The 17,879-nt window shown below is 40.5% G+C and overlaps 1 protein-coding gene across 6 annotated transcripts in view; it reads left to right on the top strand.

Annotated features, from left to right (window-relative positions):
- Positions 1-5,715: 5,715 nt before the first annotated feature.
- Positions 5,716-17,879, top strand: part of LOC100116327 (regulating synaptic membrane exocytosis protein 1) — a 153,642-nt gene continuing 141,478 nt past the window's right edge. For 5 of the 6 annotated variants that reach the window (XR_004227595.1, XM_031929942.1, XM_031929945.1 and 2 more), the window contains exon 1: positions 5,717-5,971. The gene's annotated coding sequence lies outside the window, so the exon portion shown is untranslated. Of the gene's footprint in view, positions 5,972-17,879 lie in introns of all 6 variants that reach the window. The other variant, XM_031929944.1, reaches the window with a different exon arrangement.

Raw genomic sequence — 17,879 nt, 5'->3', positions numbered from 1 at the left:
AATGCAAAAGTTTCTCGAGACAAATTTCGAGATGTGAATGTTTGTAAAGGTGCGCTTCGGTGAAGTTTTCTAATTAGCCTTGCAATATTTCAGAAAGCGCAAATCAAGTATTTCTAAAAGCTTGTTATTTCACAAGAGTATAGCCGTCATCGCGAATCAAGGCCAAAACGCGTCCGTTCTCGAAGAAAAAAAGACTTTACCGCAACCCTATACAACCTCCATAAACTTCTCGATCTCCTGTAGTCTCAAGCCTAACCCCATGAATAAATATCGTACTCCGGCAATAAAAAAAAACAGATGCCGCGCGTATACACCCCCGCAAAAGAACGGGATACAGCCTCGCGGTGGCATTTAGTCAAAGATATACACGTATAGCGCGTCGAATGGGGGAGGGGGTGTGACCTCGTTCGCGCAGGCCGCGAAATGCGCATAAGGGTGCGCGCGATCTTTCCACCGCGCATTATCATAGATATTGGCCGAGGCTCTTGACGCGCCGGCGGGGCTAAAGGTCTTCATAAATAAAGAATATTGGCCCCGGGAAATCCGGCGCTGCGGCTCGCGTTTGGCTCTGCTCTCATCTCTTTTGGGCGGGTTGGGATATGGTCCGTGCAGACGCGAAGATTTTTTGTCTCGTGCGGGGGGTCTTTCTATTACTGGAAATCGTCGATTCACAATGGCTCGTGTTGCAATTTTATTTTCATTCGATGCAGTGCATTTCGATGTACACGTAGGAAACGGATAGGTATAATGTTATCCACAAATAAGCCATCAGTGAGGAAGCTAGTTTTCAAGTTGTAACCTAGATTACAACTTGAGTGTTTACACTTCCAAGAGATAAGAAGTTCGCTACCTTTACCTCCACTTTTCACCAAGGACAGACTCCGTAATTTTGTTTGCGAGCTGTCTCCTATCCTGAAGTTACTTCTATTTTCAGTCAATTTCGAGTGAAGTGAGAATCTTAAAACCTTACAATTTTAGAACTAGATATAAAATAAATCCATACATGTTTTACGGTATACTCGCGCAATCACATTCGTCGTAAAATTCTCTCTCTCTCCCTTTGCGAATATTCGAACTAAAAATAACCGCGCTTCCATTCCTTTACACACGTTGAAACAAAGTTACGCAGCCGGGCGATAATGAAATTTACTCATCGCCCTCGTCGGAATCACGTTACGCCCGTTTAGCGTCGATGTAGAAAAGTCAACATTTTCTCGCGTGCAAATCACAAAAACTCGATTAACTCCGTTAAAGCACAAAAAAAGAAGAGGAATCCAATCGACGACTTCAAACATCAGCGAGGCTTTAAGGGATATCAGAAGTATAGGCGAGGGAGAGAACGTAGAGATGGAGCTAAGGGCTAGACAAAATTTAGAAGATTATTGCTTATTTTGAAAGAGACAGAGCAGTGGGCAATTTTTTTATTATAGCAGCCCTATTGATCGATAATCGGGCCGCTTTGAAACTTATTCCGTTAAACTTTCAAAACTTCAGCAGTCTCATATATCGAACGAACGGCATGGAAGGTAGCAGGAAAAAGGGCAGGCGACGAGCTCGCACGTTGTCGTCTTCAATTATTAATAGTCTCGCTATCGTGTAATCTTCGCCAGGCCGCTCAACCTTCAAATTAGGTGATTACAGGATGATCCGCCGCGTGTCCCGACAGCCAGAACAAATAGAGCCCTGAGTCCTACTCGCACTCAAATCGGATTGGTCTCGCGGGGCAGCGACGCCTCTCGGCTAGTTTGCGTGCGAGGATACAGGATGCGCCGTGGGCGGGATTTTTCAGCTGTTTAATGTTGCATTCGGGTAGTCCGTGCTGTCGTAACGAAAATAGAAGCTGATTCGCGATGCTTTTTTGGAAAGGTAATCAGATAAGCCGAACTAGCAAAGGACTGCTCGTTCTGTAGCGCGAGATGTATTAATTTGAAAGGGAAATTTCGTACTGTTTGGAATTAAAATTGGTCTGAAACTTTATTTTTTACTTTTTAGGATTTAGGATATAATTTGGAAAAGTATAGTATCCGCATTGACTACATAACCTAAAAAAATGGAAAAAAATTTCTATGATTATTTTACGTGACATTTCACTTTAGGTACCGCTAAAAGTACAAGAAGCGCGCACGAGTGTACGTTCGGATTCTGTCGTGTCACGTATGATGAAGTCTTAAAAAAGAAGTTATATAAGGTGTGCGAAAGTTTCGCTGACATGAAATACAGTACGATAAATGGAGCAGTTGACGGCACGTATAGGTGTTACGCCATAATATTTTTCAAAACTATATTTTTGAGTTATTTATTGTGGCAATATAATAGAACAGTCTTAATACCTGGAACGTTTCAGGAAAGATTTTCGCCTTTTCACGTGCTACGTTTGTTGATATCGTACTTTATGATTTTTTACTGTCGAATCAGTATAAGATCAGATCCACAATTATCTACTTCGTAAAAAACCCCTTTCACCTGGAATTCCCTATGTTCGAACGGCTGCCTTTCGCTACAATGGTATAATTATATTATCGGATGATTTGCGCTCGAAACAAATAAATCCCAAAATGCCATGGCGCAGTTCAGCTGGAAAAACGGGTCGAGAGGAGATTAGCTCGAATGCAAGTTCGAAGAGACAAATTTACTGGATAGCGAATAAGTGAGCTTCCATCGGAAGATTCGTCTTCATGAAGTTCGAAGGAGAATATTCACGAGAATAGCTTGCGGGGATGATGCGAAAGTTCGCGGGGAATTCAGATGTGTCTAATTAATGGCGAAGATATTGCTATATGTTTTTGGAGTTTCTAGAAAATGTACGTGGGCCTGAATTAAAAATTATGAATTTCAATTCGTATTCAATTCTGTACATATTTTGAAAAGTTATTTCTTGTTATTACATAGTTCGGGGCACATATCCTTTTCAAAAAAGATTTTTAGAATATTTTGCCGTGGTAGTTGTGGAATTTAGTTACCAACGGACTCAAGGATTATTTCAAAGATACAGAAAGTAAAACAGATTGATAGCTTTATTCAAGTATTATAAATTTGTTCGAAAATTGACAACAACTTTTTACCCTTTCACGCGGCTTTCCAAAATTCATTTCGCTTGCCCTTAATGCATCTGTAAAAAAGTAGAGCACCACCGAAAACTCGTTGATTTTTTTGCAAGAATCACGCAGCACAACGACAGCGCTGCTCTTAAAAGCTCGTCGAAAATAGCGCGTCATGCATTGGCATCAGTACCAGAAACTTACGCAAAGCTCGTTTCGCGCCGAAGTAGCGGGAGAAAAAAAAGCTTTCAGCTGTATTTTTCGCCGTCACGGATTTATTCATTTTCCGCACGAGCTCGATTTTTTAGTCTCTATTTTCAAAGTGTACAAGTGGTTCAAAATGCACAATTAAGATCATAATTGTTGCAACAAATAATAAGCAAAATAACAGAATTACTAATGTTTTGAAGAATTGTGAAAATGAAATTAAAAATAAGTAATATTCACTAGACTTTTGAGTAAAAATTTTAGTTTGGTCAATATTTGCTTAGCCGTGTTTTGGGATGTGCAGAGATGAGAAGGCCAGCAAAAGTTCTTTTTTCAAATTAAATGCTCCGCGACAAATAACTGGTATCTATGAGTTCGTTGTTCAAAAAAGAGTACTTTAAAGTTTGAGGTCAAAATAAACGTTATCTGCATGAAAATGCAGTAATGAGGCTTTGCACAAATCATACAAGTAATTTCATTATTATGTTCATAACCTGGAGTGTGCAAACAGAGCAAATGTTTCAAGGATATTATATTTGTGAACGTGTTTAATTTATTGTAACACAAAAAATAACTAAAAAATACTTTCAGAGATTTCTAGGAATTAATGGAATTACTGTCGGCGCAAATCTCAGCTACTCGATATTGAAAAGAAAATAATGAAGAAGCCTTAAAATCAAGGACCAATGAAACTGATCTCAAGACTCTCGATAAAGAAAGGAAAACATCTTTGTAACGTTAAAGCTCGTGCGGAGATGAACAAGGAAAAGGTCTGCACTCGAAAGGCCGCGATAGAAATCAAAAGCGTGAACTTTCGCTCGGAAAGAAAAAACAAAGCAAAGAGGTTCGACGTTACGCTATATAGTGTCGTTGTCGAGGCATAATACTCTTATCGTAAACTTGTTATTGCAGCAAGAAAAACAATGAAAGTTGAGAGTTTAATGGATGATGGTTTAGTACAATCGAGAAGGGTCTGCTGATTGAGTTCGGCGAATACAAGTAAAATAGCATTGATTTTTTCTTTTTTTTTTAATATTTATTAAGTTTGTCTGCGTTTCTTCATATGTTTTATTGCATAATTTTTAACTTGTCAACGTTACTCCATTAATTCAACGTGTTGCGCAACCGAGAACATGACGATTAAACAGAGGAAATTATTTCACCGAAAATTGAAAAGTACACACGAGTCTGCACGAGTAGCATTGGGAAATCCTTCACCCCGCGTACGCGCACCTGTAAGCTCATTCTCTCTCGCCCTACCCTCCTCCTCCTCCTCCTCCGCCTCGCGTACGACCTTCCCACTTTCTCCAACGCACGTCCCATCGGAACACTCTCCCTTTTTCTCTACCTATCTTCCTACCTAGAGCCAGTTTCGTCCTCCCCTTCCCCCAAACACTGGTACCGCGCGCAGCTCGCAGCTGTTTCGTCTCTTCGGGTTCGAGCTTGCGCTCTGAGCTTTCGCGAGCTTGTGAATAGGCGGAGAGGAGAGATGCGCGTGTCGAGTGAGCGGGATGGGGGGATGATTGAGAGGTAGACTGGATTTTTTTTAATACATCTATACCCGTATGGCTCGCTGGAGATGTGCGGTTTTAATGTTACTGAGTGGCTACAGGGAGTTATTGCCGAAAAAAGTAATCTTGCTGATGCAGGTTTGGATTTTCTTCGAAATTCGGATCCAAACGTTCATGGAATTGAGAGAGTCTAAGTGTGGCTTGAATCTGCGCGTATGCGGTCATCATTTCAATTGATTATTTGACCTGCACCGTTAAATCTAGTGTAGGAAAATTCAATCATGCTTTCTAATCCTTAAACGGAGGCTCGCAACCTGCATCGGATATCGATTTTAAATATCAAATGACTCGTTAAATAATGGTAAACCCGCTGTTAACTAACGCCGAAAATCCATGGGAACATCAAATTTCTAATGCGCAACGCCCCATACTACACTCGGTATTGCAGGATTCGAAATTGCGAAAATGCGCGGTCTAACTATAATAGATGCCGGTATATTACAACTATCCTACAAACTCTGTCCTGAAAAAAAACAAAGCTCGGAAAACTTTGAACTCGCGTACGCAACTGTTAAATTTCGGCCCAGCCAACAACAAGCCGCACTCTCGAAATTTCCCATTCAAACTTTACCCTTGACAATCGAGTAGTCCACGTCACCGTCGACACCTTCTATACGATGCGCATCAGCCCATGCGCAGTGATTCATATATTCCCCCATTTTTTCTGATTAGCCTTCGAAAAGCTACAGCGCGGAATAAAAAAAAATTACACCCACCTATCCATCTCATGAGAGCAGGCGATGCAACAGGGAGGAAGACGAGAGCGAGCGTGTGCGCAGGAGCCTCCGTATAGGAGTCGTTGGTAGAGTGGGGTCGAGCCCGGAGGAGAGAGGACGAGGCGCGTGTCAGGTGGCTCCGGAGCAAGAGAGACGGAGACAGCTGGGTGGGGGAGCACAGGGAGAGACCCGGGCAGTTCAAGCCGGGCAGCACGCCCGTTCACACGGCTCCCTATCTCGCTCTCCGCGCCTATAGTCTCGCGTTCGCGCGGGTATTTTTTCGTCTCTCTCTCACTGTGGTGATCCGTTTGTACGGAAAAGAAAATTGTGTGCACTTTACTTGCGAGGACGAAAGCGAGAGAAGCGAGCGGAAGGAGCCGAGCTGCTCTGGCTCGAAAGAGACAGATAGAGAGAGAGATAGAGTCCGGCAAAGTAACAGGTTGGTGATTTGGTTGGCGGTGTTTTGCTGCGACGCGAAAAAGTTCAGCCTGTTGCGAATACATTGATGCATGAGTGGTGGTGTTGACGGTGGGGTGTAAGGATTAATCTCAAGGGTGGGCTATTTTTTGTTTAGAAAATTTCGCGCTAGGAGACCTGATCATCGGGATCTGAAATTGATTTTTCGCGGTTTGTTCATGGTTTGATTTGAAGAGGAAAGAGAAAAGAGAGTTTCGGTGATGCAATTTAAGTATCTTACCCCTGTAATGATTCGTCTTTAGCGCTGTTCGAGAATTTAATTTTTTATTGCATCGTGCGATATGCTGTTCTATTTGTAATTACAGATTGAGATAAAATTTTACTTTTTTTAATGCTTGTATGAGCTTTTTCTCGAGTTTGTTTTGCGTAAATACAATATCTCGTAAAAGTGAAGAGTTTGGAGGTCGAGTAGAAACCTGTTGAGAATTTTCCAGCCGCGTAGTCTACGGCGAATTTTCGCAGATTCAGTGCTGGAAAATTACTTGTGCAATATTAACCCATTCAACTTTCTTGGGGATGCGTAACACAACTAATTCAATTAAAAAGTCTCGAAAAACGAAAATTGTTACGAAGAAGATTATACATTTTACGCTATCAATTTCAAAAGTAGGCGATGCATGTTTGTTACAATCCACCAATGTTTATTATTTGAAATCGTAACATATATAGTTTGAAGATGCAGTTGAAGAAAATTAGAGTTTCCAAACAAACAGAGAATAACGAATCCCGCAGGACATTTTTGAATCATCCTTAGACCATTATTATTATTTTTTTGTCACCACGATCATAGTTTGTCTCGAACGAATTTGTCAACTCATCACCTTTGTGCAACTACATAGTTTATATGTTCTACGGTTATCATCCTAACAACTTCGCAGTACTTCGTTAAAATCATCAGTATTCCAAACAGTGCCTCCGTCGGTGTTTCGCAAATAAATAGCAAGTTAGTCGGGTGGCGTTTATATCGTGCGTCCGTCTTGCGTTGGTTCTTGCCTCCAATTGTGAAACGACGGTTTTTCGAGAGATTCTCACGGCTGCTGCTTCGACAACTTCGAAATTCTATCTACATATATTTGGAACAGCTGTGTGATTCCAAGCTGCTGTGGCGCGAAGCATAGTCACTCCACGCGGTCGAATGACCAATTCAAATTAGTAGCAGAGACGCTATGCGCTATCGAGCCGATTGAATATAATCAAGGCCGTTAGGACGATTTAAGGACAGATACACACAACATGATCGGAATAATTGCATTTGCTTGACAAGTGGATTTGGAAATCCCGATGCGTTGGAAGGCGCATGAAAACGCAGTTGTGATCTAATTTTGAAATTTCTATTGTTTTTTTGATGATTTAAAGTTATTTTGCAGATTGTTTGCAAGGCTAAATGAAAAATCAGCAATTTCTTGTTTCAATTAGAACGTAACTTGTTTATTTCTGAACGTTAGAAATCTGAAAACTCGCTGTATTGCAGGCGCGTCATTTCATAGAGGCGTGTTGAAAATGGCTGCTCTTCTACTTGATAGTTTTTCTATTCGTTATCGTAAAATAATGGCGAGACTGTGCACAGATGAAATCGCGAGGATCTTCGAATGTGTTAAATACCTTGAAATTACTGCAACCCGCAAATTCATTTCAATTTTATTCCACTAAACATAAAAAAACATTTCCTCTTTCTAGCTATAGCCTTTTACGAAAATCCCGAATCTTTGAAAAAAAGTTTTCAGGTAAAAAACAACAGCTTGCTACATTTCCGCGTTCCACATTTCGAATAATAACGAGAGAGAAGGACGCGGGTGCACATACTTCCCGAAAAACGCTCATTTTTGCGAGCTTTAGAAAAGCTCGCATTTCTTTCTCTTTCTCGCCTTTTTGCCGGAAAGTGGGTAACGCTCCGCGGCAACTGTGCGCCTCAACGGCTGGAGGCCCGACGAAAGTTTGGCAAACATTAAGCATTGACTGCGGGCTAAAACTGTGCGGCAGTTTCGCTGTACATGTGCATCGCGATGTAGGTTTTGCGAGCTTTACCGCGTTGATGATTCTGCGTCAGCTTTGGGATTTTCTGACTTATAATCTTCGTTGGAGTTTTGTTTAGTTTTAATGTTATAGTCATACGCATTCAAATTCCTCTGAAATTCAAAACATTTCAACAATTTATTTAATCTACAATGACTGTAGTTGCAAAATCCCGAAGCCAATCCTTTAATATGTAAATATTTATGAAATTTAATTAGGAATGTTAACATGCAAGCTCAGCCCAGAGGGCGCCTTGGTTCCCTGCCCCAAACCCGTGTTAAATGTATATTTATATATATGCTCACGGACAAGCTCTTGCATGTGTGAGTTAGGTCACGTGATACGCACACACAAGAGCGTGTCCGTGAGCATATACTATATAGATATACATTTAACACGAGTTTGGGGCTGGGAACTAAGACGCCCTCTGGGCTGAGCTTGCATGTTAACATTCCTAATTAACTTTCGCAGTATAGCGAGAAACGTATTAATTTATATAAGTATAACAACCATAGGTTTTAACAATTATGAAATTTCGAACTGATTGTGTACGTGTCTCTTTATATATGATTCAAATTGCTACCCGGAAGAAATCAAGGGGCGCGATAGCGCCGCTTTGGCAAGAAAAATTACGAAGTACGATTTGTCGACGGCGCGACCCTATATGCTTTGAAATTAGGTGTTCCTAACCTTAAAAAAAATCTCGATTGCATTTAAATCATTATTATTGCGCGTATACGCAATCTGTTGGTATCTACTTAAATATATTATCCTAATTTTTCATGTATAAAAGGTTCATTCAAGAATATTAAGTTATTAACTTAATATTGCAAGTTGAAAATTTGCTCGGTATATTTCATTTCGTTCAGAGTTTCCATCCTCTCCCGATATTTTTCTTCTCCTCCGGTCACGTGATTTCCGGTGAGTATATTTGGTATTATACACCAGTGGTTACAGTAGTTAATCTACTTTACCGACATTCTTCTGCTACTCGACGACACGCGATTATAATATGCATGTAATGCTATACGTATATATGCATATATTGCTATATGATTATATGCGCGATGCGATCAATGTCTGAACCAATAGTAGCTTGTTGTCTATCGAATAGGTCAAGATTTAATGAAGTGCAACAGCAAGAATAATATGCTTTGTAAAAGATGCGAAATCTCTCTCAAAAAAACTTTTTTCAAAAGTGAAAATCTTGGCAAGAAAAAGGCTAATAAACGTAGTGAAATCTCTAAATATAAAAATGTCAAGTAAATGTTTTTTTGCTATACGCATTAAGATATAAAATTAAAGTTAAAATTATGTTTTCCCAAAAACTGATATTTTAATGCGTATAGCAAAAAAACATTTACTTGACATTTTTATATTTAGAGATTTCACTACGTTTATTAGCCTTTTTCTTGCCAAGATTTTCACTTTTGAAAAAAGTTTTTTTTTTTGAGATAGGTGAAATTACTTCTCAATTATACTCTAACCCGGACGTCCCGACGGTTCTTGCATTTTTAACGGTTAGAAGCAGTCAGCTATGCAGCCAATTAAAATAATTGTCGTTTCGTAAATAGTTACGTAAACATTGAACTGGAAAAAGCTCGCGAGCAATTTGACTTTTTCGAGAGACACGTGCTCCCCTCGTGCTGTGTGAGTCATAAGCGATGATCGATGTCCGAGTGTACATAAATAAAAGACTGTGTACGTAGAGTATGAAAATATTGTTATAACGAGTAGATAAATAGGGAAAATACCATTGTGATATTCAATGCTGGTCTTGTTTGGTTAATTAACTGTCGCGCTTTAAATATTTACTTGTTCAGTAAATAATATTTATTGATTATTTTACCGCAAACATAACCTCAACTCTTCGGTAAACAGGACTTTTTCTGCGATTAGTAAATGCCTGTAACAAGAATAAAAAACAGTCACAATGTGTAACGATGGAAGACTCGTTTTACAAAAGGCAAATGAACACAGTGTAAAAGTAGGTCATGCAAAAATGTCGCAAGTATAACAAATCCAATGTCTTCGAATAAAGTATATATTGCAAACCTCTTTAGCTTCGTAATTCAAATAATTTTGTACAATATAAGTAGCCAAAAGTGAGAGAAATAATTTTTCATTTTATTTCTAGAAGGCCTCCGAAAAATTTGAAGTTTGCAAACAATCCATAAAACCTTCAAATCAATCTGCCAAGCTACAAGAACCCCAAATGTCTCGTCGTTCTCTATCTTGCCAATAAATCTTATATCTCTGATCTTGAAACTCTCCCTTTCTTCTTCTTTGCTCATGACTATTTAGTGGTAGCTCGCGGTTTTTCGCTCTTTGAAATAGAGGAACTATACCCAGAGCTCACCTCGTATGAAAGGTCTAAATTACTCATTTATTCTCCGCTTTATTTTTTACCTTTGCTGAGCAAAAATAAGTTATTAGGAAAATTACTAAATTAGAATAAATTATGTTGCTATATTTGTCGTGTTTTCCGGCATATAGGAATCGAAATCAAACGAAAATTCAGTTTCTCGAAAACTCAGCAATTTTGGAGTATTCATATATGAAGAGCTGATTTTGCAAATTTTGAATGGAGCAGTTATTTGTTGTCGCGAAGACTGGTGCAATTGCGATCTAGTTTACCTGCTTGACAATTTATATGTTAAACTGAACAAAGGAAGTACCTAATTAAATAGTTTTGCAAACTTAGTCGACTCGATTCCAGTACACGAAACCCACGGAATTGTGGACATCGTACTTAGACAACCACACGTGTCGAGCATTTACATGCAGGTAATGCATTTCACTGCAGAATCATCATGCGAAAGTTTGCACTAGTTTTCACGTACGACTCATTGTAAAATGTGTTAGAATTATCAGTTGATTTGATGAAAAAACATTCTCGAACATATACAATCATTTTGAAAGATAAGTTCGTAGATACCTTCGCATTCAAATTTTTGCAAATCACCCTATTTACTACCGACTGCCTTTGTAAGCCAACTTTTCCTCAATTTCTTCTTCTCCTTCACTCTATGCATTTTCCTCTCGTTTGGAGTGTTACAGTCCCGACGCCTTACCTACAAATGAGATGAAAATACCCCGTGCACCCCTGCGTTCATGTATGTGTACATAATACACGCGCACACTCGTGCTTTGCAAATTCCGCTTGTACACTGGCGCCCAAACTTGGCCTCTCCGCCACCTAAAGGCTAAAGCACCTACATGTGAGCTAAACTAAATTTGCTCGCTCTGCTTTTGGTATGTAGTCCGTTTCTTTCAGTGCATTAAACAGATGTAGAAAAAGGCTGAATTTGCTTTTGTGAAAATTGTTCCGTCTTTTTGTGGGAGGCAAAAATTTTTAGAAAGCGAGTCAGCTTGATTTCATTGGTATAACGAGCAGTGGTGAAACAATGCCGTGCACGTACTGGATTCGAAGTGAAACTTCGATCTGAATTCCGGATAGGGGTATTATTATAGTTTAAACGTAGAAACCCGCTAGTGATTATTAAACTTTGCGCTGTAAATATCAAGCGACGTGCTTCGGCGATTGAATGGTTTCGTAGTTCGTATTTGCAAGTGGCAATAAATGTTCGTATCCACGTTTGAATTGTAGGGTGTAAAATGAAGTGCCGATTATAAAACCCAGCTGGAATCGGCAACCGTACTGAGCCCGGTTTCGCAATTCATTAAACGAACTGAATTCATCAAAATACTCTTCGCGTTTATTGTTAGTGCCGGAATCGGCAACAACAACATTGGCTTTATGCAAATATACTTGTTCAAGGCCGTCGCTTAATCAGATTAATTAAAATGTATTTGGTTGTGTTGTTTAGCACATACGCGGCTGATTGCATTAATTGAATTAGTCACTGCAGATGAGCCTTCAAACAAGATGTCGTCCTTAATAAAATAAACGTCCTTTGTATATATACATCGCGTTGCGTGAATGCAGGATAATCAGGCTAAGGCGTATTACCATTTGCATACGTACACTGAGCCGGCGTGTAAGATATTAAAGTACTAATGGCATGTGATAGCGTGATGCTATACGCTTCGCAGCTCCCTGAGTATACGTATAATTATTTTCGCGCTTCGTTGATGCTTCGCGAGATTAATCACTGAGTTAAACAACTTTCATTGTGTATCCGAGAAGAAATCGATCAAAGTCATGTGTCGTAATATTTTATCGACGACCGAGCATATTTCGTAAAAATAGCGCATAAAATCGAAAACAAAGCGCATTCTTCATAGCCCAGTCGAAGCAAATCCGCGTGGCGATGAATCTATAAATCAAAGCAAATCGAATCAATCCCCCGTTAATGCAGAATAATCCTCTTCCCCAGCTCGACTATAAAATGATAAGGCATATATGCGCAGGAGAGGCTCTTCTCCGCACAAAAAGCAAGTTTGCGTCATCCGCGTACATCGAGCGAAAAATATTTGACCGCGAAATTCAAATAAAGGAGCCGCGCGCAAGCCCTCACGTCAATACGATGATTGATCGCAGCCGTGTTGCCGGGGCGTCTATATCCTTGAATTTTTGAATCAAATACGGGAGTGTGTATATATAACGCGGAAGGCGGATGCGTCGACGGCGAGGAGCATGTCAGGGTTTTACCTGAAAAACGTATCTGAATTTGCTAAGTGATTTTTATCGATTGCCTTATGCATGCGCCTACTTATTATCGGGCTCGTCGATGTAACATAAGTATATGAGGGAGGTTTTTGTCTCGATAATTTTTCACATAGAACCTAAAAATAGATTTTTCAATAAATAAATAATTGATGAATCACAATTGAAACATTTAAAACTAACGCACGTTCGCATATCTGAAAACTCGCGTGACTATTGAATAAGAGGTATATAAATAATAAATTCAATCGCGAGTTTTCACCATTTTCGAGGACACTCGCACACGACGCGCCGCGTACACACATAACGGTATATAACGGTCTGTAGGACGACTCACGTTAGGGCGCGGCTTTTACATCGACGTCTATCTCGGCTGTCGATCGTCGACGGGCGTCACACACGCGCGCGTTACTCGAGTTGACCGAAGGCTGATGCGAAACCGGAGGGTGTGTGTATATATACACTGCACGTCGGGCTACTCGTCTATCGGGCGATTATCGATGTCGCGCATATGGAAGCCGCGGAGTATCTGCTCGCGACTTTTTGCGCTTGGAGTTTGATGTCTGATGATTAGGAGAGGAATCATAAGTCTATTTCTTCTTCGTCGCGTATCGGGCGAAGTCGATTTACTGTTTTATCCTTATTTTTGCTGTCGCGTTGCATAAATACGCTTGTATTGAAATCTGAACTCGGCGAAACCTGCTGCTAACTATATCGCGGAGGTAAATAGCGTAAAGTAGTTCACGTACGCAACTGTACTGAAACATGGTATTGAGTTTCGCCGTATAACGCAGTCACTTTATAACTTGTATTTGCCGAATCCAATGATTCTCAACTTCGGCGGTTTCTTATCGCTCCAATTTTCGCGAATCTTATACGAAACGAATGAAAAATCATTATTGCATCCGCCAGTTGTAAAGGACTGCGTCATATTAACGGAATAAAGCTATTAAACGGATCGAAATTTCTAACGAGGAAAACTCGAGCTACTCGAAATGCCAATTGCACAATAGCACACACGAAGGTAAAAATAGTTCGTTTATTCAGAAATTAAAGAGATCCAAAGAAAGCGGAAAGCGCGCGGGGTATAACGAGTCGGCAAAAACACGTGAACATGCGAAAATGTGAAATGAGTGGCCGTTGTTAGAAGGCCATTTTCGTTCTCCCGGGACGTTTTTAATTATTCACGCGCCTAGTTCCCCTCCACAGCGCCCGCAGTTGATTTCGCATTTTTTTTGCGTTCCGGGAATTTCCATACCGCGCAGATTTTTTTCGCCTTCCTCTTGGATTAAAAATGTACGCTTGGCGAGGTATCTTGGGTTTTTGCTTTGTTCGAAAGTCGGTCATGAAAAGCCACGTGTTGTAGTTGTCCCGGAAGATTGTGATTTTCATTTTATTAATTATTTCCTCTGAAAGCTTAGCCTTTTCCCCGAGGGGAAAAAGTACGACCGATGTACGCAGATTTTCTCTGTATAATTATGGTTCTCCATGTACTCGAAATTGATTTTGCTGTTTCGACGTACGCTATCCTAAAGTTTTTCCGATTTCGAATGGAATTTCTCTCTCTCTCTCTCTCTCTCTCTCTCTCTCTCTCTCTATCTCTCTCTCTCTCAAATATATTTTTACGCGCGTCCGAAGTTTCAACGCCGTTTCCCTGATAAAGCTCTCGCTTTTACTTTAAAAACATTCTACCTGGGCAAACTCGACAGACATTTATTAAGAAAAGAATGAAATAACTTATCGAATTCCAGCCATTCAATTTCTCCGTTCGATTCTCGCTTGTGCAAATTCGTCAAAATTGGATCGCTTTGTTATTCCATCCTGTACGTGCGTGTGTACAGAGCTTCTTTGAAATTCATTTTCTATTTAGATTTCCAGCTGTAGCGAATTCGTCGAAAAACTGACCTCCTGTGGCAAAACCGTAGCGACTCTCCTTGAAAGAACTGTCTATCGCTGCGCGCGAACTGCCAATAAAACAAAGCTGAAAATTTGCGATTCCGAAAATCCATCACTCGAGACCGCTGGAGATCGAATTCAATAGCCTCATCGCGCTCGCGCAACAATCAACAATCCCCCTATGACCTCAACGGCGAAAAAAAAAAACGAAGCAAGAAAGGCCTTGCCGCGTGACTAAAAAAAGCGGAGGCAGAAGCCGAGCGAGAAATTGCGATTTCCCTTACGCGAGGCAAATATTTGTCCGACCTGGAAGTCCGTCCGTCCGCGACGTCGCTCGTCAAATATTTATGCTCGCTCGGGGAGGAAAGAAAAGGACAACGGCGACGGCGGCGAGAAGAAGGAGCGTGAAAAATAAAGAAGCCGAACGATGGGTGGAGTCGATGGGAGAGCGGAAAAAAACTGCGGCGGGATCGCGTGCGTGATATGCGATGTCGCTGCGAGTGTCTTTTTTTCGTCTGCTATTGAGGGATCGGATGATTGATTTGTGGAGGGGCAGGAGAAAATCGACGGTTGCAATGGATATCTCTCGATTTGGAGATTAAGCGGCTAAACGAGAAGTGCGCTTGTTGACAACCTGAAACCGTGGATAAGTTCATCAGACATTGCGTCCAAACACGTAATAAATCAACATGATAATTCATTTTTTATAGTCGTTTAATGTCCAAAACGAATCTGACATAACGCTTCGCCACCTCGCTACAAAACATAATTACGTGCTAATTTCGCGTCACCCACTCAACCGCTGTGTATAGTTATACATAGGCAGCGCAGCACCTCAAGCTCTCTGTCGCCCTTTTCAAAAACGCGTCCAATTAGCAGAGCAATACACGTTAAAACCTCTCGCTTCGCCGGTGCAGCTAACGACCAGTCGAAAACCCTTCCTAAATCCCCCTCAAAAGAAGACGCCTCTCCGTCAAATAAAATTATCGTCGCTCTTTTTATTCTCTCTCTCTCTCTCTCTCTCTCTCTCTCTCTCTCTCTCTCTCTCTCTCTCTCTCTCTCTCTCTTACAATGCCGAATGCACCGCGAGAGAAAAGTAGCCCAAGGTAACCCGTTGTATTTTTCGCGAGCGCACGCGTGTTACTGGTATACGCTCTCATTGCTTCCGACTCGAATCGGATTTTTTGGCACTGTATACGTACGCTGGATCTTTATTTACGAAGTGCACCGCGCACTCGCGAGATTTATGGCGCTCGGTGTTTTTCTGGGTTCACTGGAGGAGGCTTCTTTTTTTGATCGATGTGTATGAAATTTGATCGCATCGGTTCTGCGACGAAGTAATCAACACGCGAACGCATAGTTTACAAAGCAATAGCTTACGAGATCTGTCGCAAATTATCATTCAAACGTAGGAGTTTCGGCCGTCAAATTAAAACAGCATTACGCTTACACCAGGGTGCGCTGATGAAAAATTGACATCCACGCACGAATTCAGCCCTTTCTCGGCTAATTTGCCTCTGGTATACCACAGCTTTCAAGATTTCACCGGCTTCTGTATAATTAACGCCCCCTCGTGTACGGCTAAAATCCTGTGAGCCACGAAAAACTTACTTATTCACTCGTGGAACCGCGTATACCTCCTGCGCTCCTACTGCTCAGTCGCTCGCACACCAGCAGCGCCGAGACATGCTCCCTTTGAGCGCTTAACCTTGCGTCGAGTATACACGAGCTTTTGTTCGCGACTGCAACGACGTTGACGACGAGAGAAGCAATCCGCTGTGTACTCATTGGAGCTTAATTCCGCGGCAGTCTCTTTACCGCACGATAACTATAGCCGCCATTGTTTCGTGAGATACTTTTGAGGTCGTCCAGTGCGGGGGTACGCGGCAGTCACTCGTTGTCGGTATTTACGCAGGGGATTAGCAGTCCTGGTCCAAGTGCCCGACGCCCTCGAGCTATTTCAGCTAGCAGTATGGGGACCTTGAATTAGCCCAGCCGAGGACTCGCTTGTCGGGTGGCATTTATTTCGACGATGACGTTTTGAACTTTGAGCAGCGCTGTCATCCGACGTGACGTGACTTTGTGAGAAAAGGTCAAACAATGGAATAGAAGAGTTTACTTACCGTTAATCAATTGATTTTACTGAAATTAATGAAGAAAAATACAGTTTAGTAGAATGCCTTAAATGCCCAGCGTTTCTGCATGTTTTGAGTTCACTGCGAAAAATAAGAAGTACCTACAATGAAATCTGCAACCGAGATGACGTCGCCTAAATTACGTGATACTCGGTAAGATTGTCGAAGCTGCATGTGGTCGGAATGACGGGATCGTAAAGTTGTAACGACTGCAGAATTAAACGTCAGAATGCGAAAATTTTATGAATACTGAAGTTGGAGAGTGTGATGTAATTAGAGGTTTAAAAGTTCGAACGACAGCTTTCTTTCTAGTTCTGCAGAGATGGCGAATATGTCCTTTTTTAAATGAATGAATTTGTACTCAGTCCTACATTTTGGTCTGATTATTTATTATTATTTATTACATATTGGTGGTGAATTAATTTATTACATGGTGGTGTTTATGATAAGAGATGTTTTGAAAGATTGAATAACACAAAATTCATTGGAGAAAATATGGTAATTTGCCCTGAACACAATGCCATAACCGCAAACTACGATGAGTCAACACTAAATGAAGATACAAGAAAAGTAATTGCACAGTTAAGATTAAGTATGATAAACGAAATAAGAGAAATGGTATTAAATGAATTAGAAGAAGATAATACCTCCAGTGCCAGTCAGCAGGAGGATGAGGATGAAGCAAAAGATATACATAATCTAAAGAAAGAAAACAAGTTACTAAAATTATTAAACATTGAACTACAAGATAAAAACTCATTACTCAAAGAACATCTGAATCATGTTAAACAAGTTAAGAACAAGTCTTTTTCCCAAGTTCTTACTGATGAAATTCCTAAACAAAAACGAATTCCCAAAATCATTATAAAAAAGAAAAATAGAGATGATGGTAATGACCTGAAGAGAAATGTCACTCATTATTTGAACAAAAAAAAATCAATTCAAACAAAGAAAGTCATATTCAAGAATGATAGTGAAGTTATTATTAGCTGCATGAATGAAGCAAGTGCTATAGATACCGAAAAATCGCTAACTAAGAAATTATCCAATACATGTACTATTGGAAAGGAAGAGGTTAAAAAACCCAGGCTAAAAGTAGTCGGATTTGATAACTATGAACAAATGGACATAAAAACCATAGAAGAGGATATAAATACTAGAAACTTTAAGAAATTTGAATGTAAATGTACAGTTGT

This window comes from Nasonia vitripennis, chromosome 4 (genome assembly GCF_009193385.2).
Source record: "Nasonia vitripennis strain AsymCx chromosome 4, Nvit_psr_1.1, whole genome shotgun sequence".
Taxonomy (NCBI): Eukaryota; Metazoa; Arthropoda; class Insecta; order Hymenoptera; family Pteromalidae; genus Nasonia; species Nasonia vitripennis.
Note: the sequence above shows the minus strand (reverse complement) of the source record. Positions and strands in the feature narration are given on the sequence as shown.